Raw genomic sequence first — 17,721 nt, 5'->3', positions numbered from 1 at the left:
GCTATAACCGTGGATTGTCACCTTGTCGTGGTGGACAAGCTTGTGTGGTCGTGAGATCCTGAGAGCGATGCCGTCTGGACCTATGCTCCTGGTAGGGCCACCCATGGCGGTAAGGTCGAGGGGGCGGTCCATGACAAAGAGCAATCCAACCAAGACCTCAATGGTGGAGGATGATGGCTGAATTTTGTGGAGCACCACAAAGGCTGGGAAGGCGGATGAAGGCTGCAGCAGAAAAGGGTCCCCGGTCATCTTGGACTCCATGCCACTGGATCCTGACCTAGATCTGTCGAGAACCGTGTGGTGGCTGCTGGTGCACCAGTCTCCTCACTTTAAACAAAGTCACGCACAGGCGTCCTCCCAAAAGAGGACAGTCATACTCGTTTCGAGTGACCTCCGATGATGACAGCTGTAACATTATGTCAATACGATACGATAGAACTTTATTTATCCCAGGAGGGAAATTGATCGGCCAACAGTCATAAAACACAAGATACATGAAACATGAAATTAAAATGACGAGTGGAAAGGATTGGGGATGTGGAAAGATTGGGGGGGGGGGGGGGGGGGAAGGGGGGGGGGGGGGGGGAGTCAGTCTACCCCATGACAGAAGGGGGAGGAGTTGTACAGTTTGATAGCCACGGGGAAGAATGATCTCCTGTGGCGTTCTGTCCTGCATCTTGGTGGAACCAATCTGTTGCTGAAGGAACTCCTCAGGTTGACCAGTGCGTCATGGAGGTGAGCTGTATTTTCCAGGATGCTCCGCAGTTTGAGGAGCATCCTCCCCTCCAAGATCACTTCCCATGAATTCAACTCCGCCCCCAGGACAGAGGCAGCCTTCCTGATGAGTTTATTAATACTGTTGGTGTCCGCAGCCTTCGCCCTGGTGCTTCAGCACAGCGAAGAAGATGGCATTGGCTACCACTGATTGGTATATCATCTGCAGCATCTTACTGCAGACATTGAAGGAGTGGAGCCTTCTCAAAATGTGCAGCTGGCTTCTGTCCCTTCTCGTAAAGGGCCTCAGCGTTCATGGACCAGTCCAGTTTACTGTCCAGGTACACTCCAAGGTATTTGTACTCCCTGATAAACTGCACATCCACACCATTGATTGAGACAGGGGACAGGGGGTGTTCCTCTCCTAAAGTCAACCACTAACTCCTTAGTCTTGTTGGTTTTAAGCTGCAGATGATTCAGCCCACACCACTCATCAAAGTTGTTGACTACAGCTCTGTATTCAGCTTCCTTCCCCTCACTGATGCAACCCACAATTGCAGAGTCATCTGAAAACTTCTGCAGGTGGCAGGAGTCTGAGTTCTATCTGAAGTCCGAGGTGTAGATGGTGAACAGGATGGGAGAGAGGACTGCCCCGGCACAAAACACTTTGCTGCAGGAACTAGGCAAGTCAGGCAGTGTCGGGGCAGGGAATGCACAGGCTATGTTTTCATCCAAAATGTCACCTGTCGCGGAAGGTTCACCAGCCCCGACGCGAGGTTCGATCGTCCGGCACGAGGGAGCTGACATCCCCCCGATGCAGGAGCAGATCGCCTCGATGCGGAGGGCCCGAACGTCGCCGGCCACGGGAGTTAAAATCATCCCGTCAACGGGGGCTCGAGGACGTGAACTTTATTTCGCCTTCCATCACAGTGAGGAATGTGTAGGAGTCACCGTGGTGGATGTTCATGTTAAAATGTGTTTTTGAAGTGATCTGTTACTTCTAATTGTATGACTGATCTGGCCATTGAAATTCCTCGTATGTTGCAAAACTTACTTGGCGAATAAAGTCTGATTCTGATTTATCCACATTAAACTTCATCTGCCATGCATCTGCCCACTCCCCCAACCTGTCCAAGTCACCCTGCATTCTCATAGCATCCTCCTCACAGTTCATACTGCCACCCAGCTTTGTGTCATCTGCAAATTTGCCAATGTTACTTTGAATCCCTTCAACCAAATCATTGATGTTTATTGTAAATAGCTGCGGTCCCAGCACTGAGCCTTGCGGTACCCCACTAGTCACTGATTGCCATTCTGAAAGAGACACGTTAATCCCTACTCTTTGTTTCCTGTCTGCCAACCACTTCTCTATCCATGTCAGCACACTACCCCCAATACCATGTGCCCTAATTTTGCCCACTAATCTCTTATGTGGGACCTTATCAAATGCTTTCTGAAAGTCCAGGTACACTACATCCACTGGCTCTCCCTTGTCCATTTTCCTAGTTACATCTTCAAAAAAATTCCAGAAGATTAGTCAAGCATGATTTCCCCTTCGTAAATCCATGCTGACTCGGACCGATCCTGTTACTGCTATCCAAATGTGCAGCTATTTCATCTTTTATAATTGACTCCAGCATCGTCCCCACCACCGATGTCAGGCTAACTGGTCTATAATTCCCTGTTTTCTCTCTCCCGCCTTTCTTAAAAAGTGGGATAACATTAGCTACCCTCCATTCCACAGGAACTGATCCTGAATCTATAGAACATTGGAAGATTATCACCAATGCGTCCACGATTTCTGGTGCCACTTCCTTAAGTACCCTGGGATGCAGACCATCAGGCCCGGGGGATTTATCAGCCGTCAGTCCCATCAGTCTACCCAACACCATTTTCTGCCTAATGTGGATTTCCTTCAGTTCCTCCGTTACCTCAGATCCTCTGGCCACTACTATATTAGGAAAATTGTTTGTGGCCTCCTTAGTGAAGATGGATCCAAAGTACCTGTTCAATTCATCTGCCTCATCTCTCCTCATCAATCATCAACAAAAAACTGATCATAGCTCTCTAGTACATGAGTCTATTTGATGCATGAGACTCCTCTGGCAACATTGACTTAGAAAATTCACCCATTGCATCAAACAAATTTCCGGATAGAAAATACCCTTACATTTCTTCGTCACAATCAAATACAGGAATGGCATCCATAAATATGTTTTAATATGTGGTCATTTAGATTTAAGTAAACACAAGCTTTTTGTAACAAGATTAAGATCAACAGCATGTGTTGTAGAAAGCCAAATATAGATTTGTTTCACAATGAACTTCCATAAAAGATTGATGCATTCACCAAGTATCAGAACAATGTTGTGATTTTGTATGATTTTGTATTTTTCAATTCCAATTTAGAGTATATTGAGAGAAATGACTAAATAGTAAACTCAAATCTTTCCTTTTGCCTTGGTGTGCTTGGTAATTTAATTTATGATTCTGTTTGTTACTTACAGGATAAGATTTACCTTTGGCGATATTGAAAATGAATGCCAATAGGTCAGCTGCCTACTATATATTCCACCTGCCTCTTTTTTCATTGGAGGCTGCATAATGGGTTTCTGATCAATAACAACCATTTAATGGTCCCCAGGCTTATGATGCATATTGAAGATCCTTATTATATTGACTATTTCCAATAGACCTCTCAATAATTACGTTTAAGAAGGAACTGCAGATGTTGGAAAACCGAAGGTAGACAAAAATGCTGGAGAAACGTAGCGGGTGAGGCAGCATCTATGGAGCGAAGTAAATAGGCAACGTTTCGGGTCAAAACCCTTCTTCAGACATCTGAAGAATCTGAAGAAGGGTTTTGACCCGAAACGTTGCCTATTTCCTTCGCTCCATAGATGCTGCCTCACCCGCTGAGTTTCTCCAGCATTTTTGTCTACTCGCAATAATTATGACCTGCTTTGTACAATAAATTTCCTTTAATGTCATTAGTACAGAATTACCGAGCTATTGGGAATCTTCCAATTTTGCAGAACTTGGAGATATGAGTTTTTTGAATGGAATACACATAATAAAGGAAACAATTAACGCCATAGAATAGAACGATGTTGTAACACCAGGAAAGAGGACAAAGGTGGATAATATCTTGGATAAGGACAATCCCATAGAACAATGGGGCCATTTTGATGAACATTGTTTCACTACATCAGAACAGACAACACAAATTTCACATTTTGTTTTCCAACATTATTCAACAATTTAAACTCAGCTGTCTTTATTAATTAATCCACTTTACTGAGTTACATCAATAGCAGATAGAAATTAGCGTAGTCACTGCTAATTCAAATTATGTATGAACAAAAGTTATAATCAGTGAAAAGCAGGCTTGTTATATAAAACAGGCAACAATTATGCAGTGACATCATGTCATTAATATGGAGGAAGTCTAGCAAGGATTTACACAGTGCAAAGCCCCACAAATAGACCATATAATTATTTGTCTTGATGATGTTGAGAACGGAATCTTGATATTATTTTATTATATCATGTGTATTTTTAATTTAATTTTAATCTCAAGTTTTCGTGAACCTTGTGTGTTGTGACTGTTTTCTGACCAATTTCCCTCCGGGGATGAATAAAGTTTTATCATATCGTATCATATCATAATGCAATGAAAATCCAGGCTACTCATACCATGCATAAGTACATCAAGGTAGTGCAAGAGAGAAAAATAAACAGAATGCAAATTATAGCCTGAAGATAGAAACGTCATCTATTCATTTTCTTCAAAGATGCTGCCTGACTCGTTGAGTTCCTCCAGCATTTTGCATCTATCTTCAGTGTATACCAGCAGCGCCAGATTCTTCTTACATAAATTATAGACTTACAGCTGCAGAGAAAGTGCAAATTAAAAATGTGCAAAGGAGGGCAGCACAGTGGTGCAGCGGTAGAGTAGCTGCCTTTCAGCACCAGAGATCCTGATTATGGGTGATGTCTGTACAGTTTATATGTTCTCCCTGTGACCATGTGGGTTTTTGTCCAGGTGCTCCAGTTTCCTCCCATATTCCAAAAATGGGTTTGTAGATTATTTAGCTTCCATAACTTGTCCCTAGTTTTGTAGGATAGAACTAGTGTATGGATAATTGTTGGTCGGCATGGACGAGATGTTTCCACACTGTATTTCTAAACTAAACTAAGCCCACAACGTGGTTGAGTGGGAGATCAGGAATTCAGTGTGGTGAAAATATATGTGGATCCTCTGTCACCAAAACGACACGCAATCCTCCAGGTACAGCCTCATCAAGGTGCTATGTAATTGTAGTAAGCCATCCTTGTTCCTGAAAACTCCTTGAAAACATGAGCACAGGGCCTATTCATTCATTGAAAACATATCATTTACTTTTTAAATTTGTTTGCTGTACTTGTGTGTTTTCTGTCAGTGACTGATGTACACCAAAATCTATGTGCATATCTACAATTGCCAATATGCAACTATTTAACTAATATTTTGACTTTTTTTTGTTTGCCCCCCCCCCCCCCCCCAAAAGTAGGCAGTCACATTTATTGACATTATGCTGCATCTGCAATATTTTGGCACATGCACTCACCTTATCTCAATTGCTTTTAAGTATTTTTGCATTTCCCTCTCAACTCACAATCTCACCAAATTTTATGGCAATTGCATAAACATTGCAGAACATTTTGCATTGACCGGTGTGTGAAATGGGAGTAGCATGTAAGCCCCCTGTTGGCCAACCTACCTGAATTTCCATTCCAATAAGACCAACTGAAAAGAAAATTGGGTGGTGGGTGAAGGGGTTGGGGCATGGGTTGGTTAATACACAGTTGTTCTGCCACTGTCCACTCTATGTAGCTATCATAATTGAAACTTCTGCTATTTGTTGCACCCATAAAGTTATCACACTGTTAGATGGACAAATAATGTGCCACCTGGTGAATGCAAGAAAAAAAAGAACAGAGAGAGAGAGAGAGAGAGAGAGAGAGAGAGAGAGAGAGAGAGAGAGAGAGAGAGAGAGAGAGAGAGAGAGAGAGAGACACACACACACACACGCACACACACACACACAACCAAACCATTAACTGCTGGAGGAATCCAGCGGGTCAGGCAACAACTGTGGAGGAAATGGGCAGACCAAGTTTCAGGTCAGGATCCTTCAGAAAATAAAACCCTGTTGTTAAAAAATTGATTCATTCCTCGACATTGATATCTTTCACTCTTAAGTTCAGACCCAGCAAATTGAATTAGTTTACAATTCACTCTGAATTAAGTTAGATCAATCATTAATGTTTAAATGTGTAGGAAGGATCTGCAGATGCTGGTTTACACCGAAGATAGACACAAAATGCTGGAGTAACTCAGCGGGATAGGCAGTATCTCTGGAGAGAAGGAATGGGTGATGTTTCATGTCTCTTAAGACCCGAAACATCACCCATTCATTCCCTCCAGAGATGCTGCCTGTGCCATTAAAGTTTAAAGATGTTCCTGTAGTTTGGACAAAATATGGGTGCAGCAAAATGTTTCTTGAATCAAATTCCCTGCCTTTTGTTGAGAAACCAGTCAGATCTGAATGTATTTTCAATGAACAGGCTAGAAATAGTTAGCTTTCTGGATAGTCCGTGAAGGATGTCCTAAGAAGATAACAGAACACCTTAACTGATTGCGATGATAAAGCTAAAAGAAGCAGCAAGTAAGCAATTTGATAATTATACCAAATACATTTCTATTTTGGCGCACTTCTCCGTGGATTGTCACCTTGTTGTGGTGGAGAAGCTTGTGTGGACCTGAGATCCTGAGAGCAATGCCGTCTGGAGCTATGCTCCTGGTAGGGCCACCCATGGCGGTGAGGGGGAGGTCTCTGGCAAAGAACAATCCAACCAAGACGTCAACAGTGGAACAGGCGGAGGATGATGGCTGACCTTAGTGGAGCGTCACAACGGCTGGGAAAGCGGATGAAGGTTGCAGCAGAAAAGGGTCTCCGGTCGTCTTGGACTGCATGCCACTGGATCCTGACCCAGATCTGTCAAGGACCGTGGGGTGGTTGCCTGTGCACCAGTCTCCCCACGTTAAACAAAGTCACGCACAGGCATCCTCCATATAGCACCCTAGAGGGGTGAAGGAAAACACCAAATGCAAACCTTCACTGCCTTTTGGCTATTACCTTATTCGGGAAAGGTGAAGACTGGAACCGGCGGAATACACGGAGGAGATCACCATTTGGCGGTCCAACAGGTAGGAAGGTGAACCCAGTAAAGCGTCGTGGAGCGCAATTAGGGCACAATGTTCACGTAGAATACTGGTGGCCATCCACTGCATCCTGACCTATCACCAGCCGTCTTGACTATGTCTTGCCACTGGATCCAGATAGGCCGGGACGAGGGTGTGTGACTGACGATTTGCACAACTCTCCCTCACTTTAATCCAAGTCAAGCACAAGTCATGACTTCAGGACCCGTACTGCCCAACTGGGCGATGCAAGATCATCACAGAAGCTGATGCAGCTGAGAAGAAGCTCACCGCAGAAGCTCAGAGGAAATGCGTCGCGCGCAAGGCTCGAGCCACTTCAACTTCTACTGCAGCACTCACCCAACTGTTTCCCATATGCGGGCAAGCCTTCCGGGCCCAGATCGGTCTCACCAGTCACCTCCGGACCCACGAACAAAAACACTGAAGTCATGGTCTTCTTCCACTACGAAGGACGAACAACAACAACAACAACAACATTTTGGTGCAACTGATGGATCTGTTGTCACAGCGCCGGAGACCCGGGTTCGATTCTGACCTTGCGAGCTGTCTGTGTGGAGTTTGCACATTCTTCCAGTGATTGCTTGAATTTCCTCCTGCATCCCAACAACGTGCAGGTTTATAGATTAATTGACCTGTAAAATTGCCCCGAATGTGTAAGGGATTCAAAAGTGGGATAACATTGAACTTGGGTGAATGGATGGATGATCGATGGCCCTGTTTCCATGCTGTATCTTTCAATTAATCAGTCAATTAAATGAATAGATCCTGGGCTCATTTTTAAACTTATTTTTGAATTTGTTCATAGTACAGGTTGCACGGACCTTTATCCGAAAGCCTTGGGACCAGACACTTCTCGGATTTTCGGAATTTTTCCGGATTTCCGAATGGAAGATTTTTAGCGTAGATAGGTAGGTAGCGCGGGCGGCTTGAAAAGTCTGGAGCGGCTGCCTCCTTCCCGGAGAATCATTGTAAATCATATGCTTAAAATGTTAGTCAGTTAGTTTTGGAGGGCTTTTATGTGAAGGGAGGGGGGGTGAAGGGTGAAACTTTACTTCTTAGTCCCCTACCTGGTCGGAGAGGCGGGGAGCGGTCAATGCCTTACCGGGTCGCCGTGCAGTAAGCTCCGGAGCGCTGTGGCCGCTGACTCCCAACATCGCGGAGCTGGGACCTGCGGGCGGCGCCGGTTGGAGCTCCGACCCCGGCAACTCTACCCCTGGCTACGCGGCGCTCCAAATCCAGCGCCGCCCGCGGCCTGACGCCCGCAGCTCAAGCTCCGCGATGTTGGGAGTCGGCGGCGTCGCAGCGCTGGGATACCAGCGGGGAGCGGGCAATGCCTTACCGGGCCGCCGTGCGGTAAGCTCCGGAGCGCTGTGGCCGCCGACACACAACATCGCGGAGCTGGGGCTGCGGGCGTCCGGCCGCGGGCCGCGCTGGATTTGGAGCGCCGCGCAGCCAGGGGTAGAGTTGACGGGGTCGGAGCTACAACCGGCACCGCCCGCGGCCGGACGCACGCAGCCCCAGCTGGGAGTTGGCGGCCACAGCGCTCCGAGCTGGACCCGGTCAGACCGCTCCCGCCTCTCCGACCAGTAGGTAAGATTAAGTCCCCTTCACCCCCTCCCTTCAATAAAAGCCCTGCGATAGCTATATTTAAGCATGATATTAAGATGGTAAGGTCTCCCCGTCTCGGGGAGGAGGAGCCGCTACAGAGGGCATATGGGTTGAACTGGGGCGAGGTCGAAGGTGGACGGGCAACCGAGTTATGTGGTGCAGCGACATCGGGAAAGAATGGCCGGTATTGGATTTTTTTCGGTTTCCGGAACTGTTATAATGTATACTGGTAAGATTAACTTGCTCATGGGAAAATTATTCTGTATACTTTCTTCCAAATTGTAGAAAAGCCATTAAACTTTATGATCATTCTAACTTACCATTGAAAGAACTGTATACCAATTGTAGGAGGGAATTTTGTACTATACCTGTACCCTATATCTGACTTTACTCAGACAGGCACAGACACAAAATAAAACAGCTCATAGATCAGTGGTGAGTCCATCGAACAAGTCGGATTAATAAAGGCCTTAGCGATGTACATCGGGAAGTAGTGTGAAAGCTGATTCCAAATCCTTCAGTAACTGTGGGATTTTTATACCCTCATGATATAATGGTTACTTGTGGAGTTCAAATAAACCATTATTCATCGTTTATCAATGTCTCTGTAACCTTTCATCTTTGTCTTTCCCAAAAGTAATCTTGTGTTTCTTGTTGTTTAGAAATCTCTCTCCCAAAAATCTAACATGTAGATACCATAAATGTCCAGATTCTACTCACCAAATGCAGTTCCCTCGTAAAAAACGTCAATTGTTAACCTTTTGGAGATTTGCCTGCTAAACACAGTGACCAAGACCAGCTGTAATGCAAGATTGCAACAGATAAGAACCTAGACAGATCGACAAAGGACTATCCTCCCCCCTACCGATAAGAAAGCCTGCTTCTCAGCAAAATGTTTCAGCTTTAGCTATTTTAACTACATTCTATCTTGGCCATTTTTCCCATCATGCTCCCAGTATGTGAGCATGTGAGCTCCAGAGTTAACCTAACTATAAGTTCAAGTTCAAGTTACATTTATTGTGACATGCACCAATTGGTACAGTGAGATTTGAGTTACCATCAGCCATACAAATAATAACAACACAATACTCGATAGAATTTAACATAAACATCCCCACACAGCGGAATCAAAGTTTTCCACTGTGAGGGAAGGCAACAAAGTACAGTCAGCTTTCTCTTTGTTCGCCCGTGGTCGGGGCCTTTGAGCCCTCCGCAGTCGCAGCTACGGCGGCCCGATGTTCAGGCCCTCTCACCGGGATGATCGGAACTCCGGCGTCGGGACAGAAGAACACATGCTCAGCTTGAATCGGCCACTTCCTACCGAAGACCGCGGCTCCTGAAGTCCACAGGCCGAGCTGGGCGGAGATTGAACATTGGTGACCCACGGCAAAGGATCCCAGGACTACGCGATGTTAAAGTCAGCGCTGCCCATGGTTAGAAGCTCCGCAAACCACAGCTCCACAGTGTTAATCAGCAGGCCCAACACTCGGGAGCTTCAACAGGCGATCCCTGGTGAGGCATCGCCCGCTCCGCGATGGAATTCAGCGCTGCGCCCGCTGCTGAAGCTCTGGCTGGACTCCGGCAGGAAAGGCCGCGCCAATCCAGTTGGTAGGCCGCGAGGGCTATAAAATTGATTTATACCCTTCCCCAGATCTGTGTCTCGACATAATCCTGTCTCGGACGTCTACAGACGATTCATTTGTCTTCATGGCTTAGTTTTAGCTCTGACATGCACTGTCAACTGCGGGACCTTATATAGACAGGTGTGTGCCATCAATTTAATTTACCACTGGACTCCCATCAAGTTGTAGAAACATCTCAAGGATAAGCAATGGAAACAGGATGCACCTAAGCTCAATTTTGAGTGTATTAGCAAAGGGTTTGAATACCTATGTTTACAAATACACAGGACTAGATGTTAAAAGTCCAAAGTGCCAAATATCAAATTACTCCCGATGGTGATGGGAGCCTTCTGCACCCACCTATGCTCCTCCGATGTTGAGAAAGGCTAGGCAGACATGTCATTGGGGTTATCAAGTGTGCACCTACTTTCATCGACGTTTCGCTGATTGAACCTACAATTTCTCCAGTAGGCTCAGCGGTGCATTCTGGCGTCCCAGAACCACCCCCCTCTGCATCTGTCTAGTCGGGTATTTGGGAGATCAAATGGGGTCTTTCCTCTTCAGCCAGAGCCACTGGCTACTCCGCTATGCCACCCGGGATGTTTCTTTGATGGCCTGGAGTAGGGCTTGTCCGCTGATCCCGAGGTCCTTCATCAGTCTTAAGGTAGATGTTGCCACGAATCCTCGACATCCAACTTCTACCGGGCAGATCTTAGCTCTCCAGCCCCGCTGTTCTGCCTCCGCTGCAAGCTCTGTATATCGCAGTTTCTTTCTTTCAAAGGCTTCCTGCACAGCATCCTCCACAAAATACACCATGCGCTGAGAGTTCGACCAGAGCACAAGATCAGGCGGCGATGGCTATCTCTGATGGAACTGTAAGCCGTCGGTCCACATCCACCAGCATCTGCCAATCCCGGGCTACCTCCAGCTGTCCAAACCTGGTCCTTGGTGGAATTTTCCATTGCCTTTGTTCCCCAACCCCCAACCCCCCCCCCCCCCCCCCCCCCCCCCCTCCCCCAAACAAAGGCAATTGTCTCAACTGGGTTGGTTGTTCTGGGCGGCAGGGCATTGTTGGCTGTTCTCCTGCTTTCCAGAGTCGCTGCCAGGCATTTGAGCACTTGATTATGTCTCCAGGTGTACCGTCCTTGGGAGAGGCTTAAATTTCCACCCAGTGAGGATGTGCCTAAGTGTGGCTGGTGTTGAACACAGGGGGCATGATGAATCTTCGCCCAGCCATTGGTTGAGATTTTTTGGGCTAGGAAGGACATCATAGGTTGTCCGAATGAGGAAACTTATCCTGCTCCCCTCCATCTCCCACATGTCCTTCCAGCTGATCTTCCTCTTATCCACACTCTCCCATCTCATCCACTGGCCCTGTTTAGCTTGCGACACAGCCTTGGCACACCTACTCAATTCCTCCTGTCGGCGGACTTCGGCCGCGACCAACTTCCGGCGCTCCAGTGATGATGCCTTGTTCCAGCAAGGTCACTTTCCGCCAAGCCCCAAGCCACTTCTTCCGTGTTGGATTTGCCTGACCATGTCGCCTTGGTGGAGAGCAGATTTTGCCTGCTGTGTCGCATTCTTAGCCGACCACTTCTTTCCTGTTGCCAGGGTTGGAGCAGCTGCTCGGATGACAGTCTCCCTTGATTCTGGCAGGGTCATCTCTAGTCTGACTTTAGTGCACTTGAACTCCTCTGTGAGACTAGAGAGAGGCAGCTGGAGTACCCCCTGACCGTACAGGCCTACGCTGCTCAGGCACCGAGGAACACCTATCCACTTTCTCACAAAAGAGCTGATTGTTTTTCTATCTTCTTGACTCTGGTGAGGGTGATGTCATACATGGTTAGTGGCCACATAAGGCAAGGTAGTAACCCAAACTGCAGGCACCAGATTTGCAGCTTTCCAGGCAGCATGGATCGGTCGATGTTCACCAGACCTTTGATGACCTCTTGCCTAAACTCGTTAGCCTGATCAGTGTCCTTCAGTTTAGAGTTATACCATATTCCCAGACTTTTGATTGGCTTCTCTGGCACAGTTGGAATAGGTTCTTGATCAATGAAGAACCTTTGATCTGTCAGTTTGCCTTTGATTATAGAAATGCTTCTTGATTTGGATGGCTTGAATTTCATTCTGACCCCAGTGATGTTATCTTGAAGCTTCCCTGAAAGGCGCCTGGTGCAATGGTGCTGTTGTTGTTATGATTGTCATGTCATCCATGTAGGTAGATGGGTGGTAGATGGACTCCAGACTTCAGCCGCTCGCCACCCACTACCCACTTGGAGGCCCTTATGATGACTTCCATGGCCATTGTAAAAATCAATGGGGAGATGGTACACCCTGCCATAATGCCAATCTCCATGCAGTGCCACGTGGTCGTGAAGTCAGGCGTGGTGAAACAGAGCTGCAGATCTTGAAAATAAGCCTTGAAAATAAGGCTTGCGATGGTCTCTGGTATCCTGAAGAAGTCAAAGGATGCCCAGAGGAAACTGTGAGGGACAGCCCCGAAAGCGTTGGCAAGGTCAAGAAAAATGACATGCAAATGTGAATGTGATATTTCGGTTATTTATTTTTAATTACTTTGCAAAAATTTCTAAACACCTGTTTTCGCTTCTTCATTCTGGGGTATTGTGTGTAGATTGGTGATAAAAAAAATGAATTTAATCCGTTTTAAAATAAGGCTATAATGTAACAAATTGTGGAAAATGTGAAGGGTCTGAATACTTTCTGAAGGCATTGTATGTTTATGGAATGGATGTGACGTGCAGCAAGTATTCTCGCATATCATGCACTGAATTGGATTCAAATCAGCACCCGTGGATGCCAATGACAGATGGCTTTCATCTCCCATTGTCCCTATGCAGTGCCACCCCAACGGTGCTGGTGGAAGGTTGTTGACGGCTGATGCCCTTGAAGGAAGGTTTCAAGAAGATCTAGATTTAGAAAACTCAGCTATTTTGGTGTGGATGGCTGCAACATAGTGTTGTGAATGATCAGGGTCAGTGGTGGAATCACAGATGTTACCATCTTCTGCTTACATGGTGGCACAATCTGTCCACCAGCAGAATTATGCTGTGTGGGCCATGTGCCAAGGTGGATAAGGCAGCTGAGCTTAAATGGGAAATGTCGGCATTCCCACAGCAGAAGCCACACGTTGGGTGGCTGCTTATTCTGATGCATCTGCAGGCGTTGAGAAAAAAACTTTTTCACCCAGAGAGTTGTGAATTTGTGGAATTCCCTGCCACAGAGGGCAGTGGAGGCCAAATCACTGGATGGATTTAAGAGAGAGTTAGATAAAGCTCTAGGGGCTAGTGGTGTCAAGGGATATGGGGAGAAGGCAGGCACAGGTTATTGATAGGGGACGATCAGCCATGATCACAATGAATGGCGGTGCTGGCTCGAAGGGCCGAATGGCCTCCTCCTGCACCTATGTTTCTATGCTTCTATGAAAATAAGGTTTGGCCAGGAAAATAAGGTTTTATATTTTGATTTGCAAGTTTGCTAATGGGATTGCCGTACTGGAAATGGCGGATTCCTGGCTGAGAGGAAAAACTCATAGGCAGCTGCTCTGTGTCATTTGGCGTTACACATAGACTTTGAGATGAAGTTGTCAGTGGACTAGATGTTTCAATCTGTGCACGTACCAGCTTTCTGCAGCTGTCATATTGAAGTACTCATTCGATGTAGCAGCAGCTGACCCCATATGAGGTCTTGCTCTCCATGAAGCTGGCACATGGACTGTCTTTTCTCCATGCCTTCCCCTTCAGGCTCTTCTGCATGTAGGAGTTAACATTAAGTGCACGCCTTCCTCTAAGCTGGCCTTGCAGTGTTCGTAGTTCAGCTGATCTTTGAACATTAATGAGTCTAACAAGATCAATTGAATAGTGTAACACTCTTTCTCCTCTACATATGCATCCTGACTTGCCAAATATATTCATTATGTTACGGTTTCTTGTCACATTGGATCAAATAACTCTGGTTGCTAATCTTCAATATGAACAATTTCTTCTTCCATCTGGTGGGAATCATTTATTAGCATTATCTTTCATGGTTTTCATATCTGAAAAAAATATGGGCAATTTTAACCAAACACTGTGGTACACCCACAGGATCAAGGGGAACATTTTGCATCAGTATTTTTTCATCACCGAGTACAGCAAAGAGTAAATCAGTATTAACCAAGTGTTAAACTCATCTTGTACAGTGTCCAACAGTATTCAAATGTATCCAAGTTGCAATGCTTCCATTTGCCAGTTCTGACTCTATACCATGTTTATTTGATTTAAATCTTTCATTAAAATTCTTGCACAGATTCTTCCTGACCTTCCTGTGGCATATTATCTTTCCCTGAATACTGGCTGGGTGACCGCAAGTAGACTCCATTGTTTTTCTTATACCACAAATATATTTCAGGAGGATTTCATTATGTAGGATTGCAGTTCCCACAAGATCAAGTTAATTTACTTTCTACTGTAAGGCAGTTTAAAGAAAAGCTGAATAAGGAATTTCATATTGCCTTTTATTATCTGATTGTGTTTCCTAAAGAATGTTTGTGAAATCGTTGAAAAGGGGAATATTTGAGGCTTCCAATTTTTCCTTACTATGTTTCTTAAATATAGATACTGAAAGGCCATATTTAGAGAATACGGAAATGTGGCGTTTCAGGTCAGAACATCTTCTTCAGACCCAAAACATCATGCATTCATGTCCTCCAGAGATGTTGCCTGACCCGTTGAGTTGCTCCAGCACTTAGTGTTTTTTTGTGATCAAACAATAGTCAGGTTTTCTCAGAGAGAGGCAGGCATAGCAGATAAACAAGATGAATGTTTGTGGTAGCACCCCAGGAAGCAGGATAAGAAGTGATTGTTTCAGGGGTCTGCTACTCAGAGGGAAAATCTGTCTTAAGTGGCTTTCATGAAGATAGAAGGAATACATTGGAATGGAGAGGGAGGCAGGCATCCTTGATACTTCCAACCTTGCTGATGCAATGCACCATGAAGTTCAACTAGATGGAAGGAGTGATGAGCCTGTGATGGAATGAGGTGCTCACCACTTTGCAGGTTCAGGCAGTCAATATCAGAGCAGTTGCCATACCAGGTAAAGATTCATGCCGTCAGAATACTCTCGATAGCCCATCTGTAGATGTTTGAGAGAATCCTCTTGGACATGGCTCTGATGTCTAAATACACTGAAGCTCTTTCATGATCACCGCATCAGTGTAAAGGGACCAGGTTAGGTTGCTGGTAATATTGATACCAAGGAACTTCAAGCTATCGACCATCTTGACAGCAGCTCCATTAATGAGGAATGATGATGAGAATAGTGCTGTTGCCAGAGATCAGCCCTGATTTCAACTTGTAGGCCATGATATATTCAGGCCCTGCCAGGTCATCTGGCATCCACTGGAATGAATTGAGCCCCCAGCTTATTCTGAAATTTTCTCTCAGCATCCCTAATAGCCTTACCAAGATCATACATGGTCATCTTGTACAGTACCGGGACCTCCTTTTGACCTGGACTTCAACAGAGAGTGAATCTTCCTTTTCGAGTCATATATCATCCAGGGTTTCTGCTTAGGATAGACTTTCTAATTGTCTGTCCGAACTCGGACCTTAAAGCATTTCTTGATGAAACCGCTGATGACCCATTCAGACTGATGAAGTGCATTTTGATCATCTTAACCATCTTTTGAGGATTTGAAACCCAGCTAGTTGAGAAACCAATCCACTCCCAGAGTTTAAATCCCATGAGCCCCACATGACACCAATTTCAATTTTTAACAAATTACTGGTGCTTATGTATTTAAGGATATTTTTCAATGAGCACAATGGGGGTTTTTTTGTTCCCGCAGAGAGAGCTACAAATTTTATCAATATGAAATGTTTTTATGATTCATAAAGTACTTGTTGGTATAGGCAGGAGGTGGACATTTGCCCCGATGGCAGTCCACTATTACATGGTAGGTGGATATATTGTACAGATTAAATTCCTGCACTCAATGACCCATTTCAGCAATCTGAAAAGGAACTGATCTTTCTAAGGAACACAAGACAGATAGTCTTTCTTAGCAATGTATTGACAGAGACAATATTTTTTAGCTCCTGAGCTGTATAAACTGATTAGTTCCATGGTTTAAAGAAGGTTTGTTGCAGTCTCTTGTCAAAGCAGCATTGATGAAGTTTTGCCCTTGTATAAATTGCTTTGTTGGTTGTGGCTTCTGTTTTTTCTCCTATCAAGTAAAGCCCAGCAAAGAACTAGTGAACCATGCTTAGATCGAAATTGAAAATACACTTACAGACGTTGATACTTTGCTACCTGTAACAAGTTCTGACAGTATTTGACCTGAAACATTAACTCTGTTTCTCCTCCCACAGACGTGGCCTGACATGCTGAGTATTTGCAGCTTTTTCTAGTTCTATTCTCACTCTTCATGTTTTTTTAAATTTTCACTTAATACCTTCTACTTTGACTCAGTTCTTTTTTTGTCTGATTACACTTCGCATCTTCAAATGTTTCCAATGATTAAAGGCACTATGTGGATGTAACATCTCTGTTACACCTGTGTCTGTGCTTCTTAATTGAGAGTTGCATTGAATAAAACAAATGCAACCATATCCTCAGCAAATGCCAGATGTAAATTATCATTGTTTTGACCTTAGAATACTGGTTTGCTTTTCTTTTTGATTTTACACTAAACTTAATTCATTGCGCCATTATTGAAGCTGCGGTGAATCGATATAAATTCAGCCTGATAATAGATGAGGTATCAGCTCAGTGTCAATGATCAATTATGCAGTGTTAATTGAAGACTTTTGCAGCTGCAAATCATTAATGCATTGCACACAGAAGCAAGCAGCTTCCATTCATTTGCTAATGCTAATCAGTACTCCTTACCATCATTATTGGCGAGTGTCTGAATATTATCACAGTTGCTAAATTATCCCACCCCCTCTCGTCCCCTTTTCCAGATTGATATGTAAGCTAAATGCAAATGTGATTTCATAGAACAAAAAGACGTATAAATTAGAACAGTAGTTAAGAGATTATCATGATTGAATTTGACCCTTGTTAACTGCATTAACATCAGATTACTCAAGCTCTCTGTTGCCCTGCAGCTGTGATCTCCACATAGCATTGGAAAGGAACCCCAATACAACCACCATAATCACTGGTGGGACTCAAGGGTTTGAGTCCCATCAATGTTGTGTAATGAACCGGATTTGATAAAGGGAACTCGAGGTAAAGGAGGTAGTGACCACAATATGATGTTTTAATCTACAATTTGAGAGGAAGAATGGAAAATCCGAAGTATCAGTATTACAGTTGAACAAAGGGGACTATGGATCCATGAGGGAGGAGGTCACCAAAGTTGACTGGAAAGATACCCTAACAGGGATGACATTGGACCAACAATGGCAGGTATTTCTGGGAATAATACAGAAGGTGCAGGATCAGTTCATTCCAAAGAGGAAGAAAGATTCCAAGGGGAGTAAGGGATGACCGTGGCTGACA

At 44.9% G+C, this 17,721-nt stretch overlaps 1 long non-coding RNA gene across 1 annotated transcript; it reads left to right on the top strand.

Moving 5' to 3' along the window:
• Positions 1–214: 214 nt before the first annotated feature.
• LOC116970986 lies at positions 215–17,465 on the top strand. Its single transcript, XR_004411375.1, has 3 exons — positions 215–310; positions 4,171–4,180; positions 17,455–17,465. It is a non-coding gene; the product is annotated as an uncharacterized LOC116970986 (long non-coding RNA).
• Positions 17,466–17,721: the final 256 nt, after the last annotated feature.

This window comes from Amblyraja radiata, chromosome 3 (genome assembly GCF_010909765.2).
Source record: "Amblyraja radiata isolate CabotCenter1 chromosome 3, sAmbRad1.1.pri, whole genome shotgun sequence".
NCBI lineage: Eukaryota > Metazoa > Chordata > Chondrichthyes > Rajiformes > Rajidae > Amblyraja > Amblyraja radiata.
Note: the sequence above shows the minus strand (reverse complement) of the source record. Positions and strands in the feature narration are given on the sequence as shown.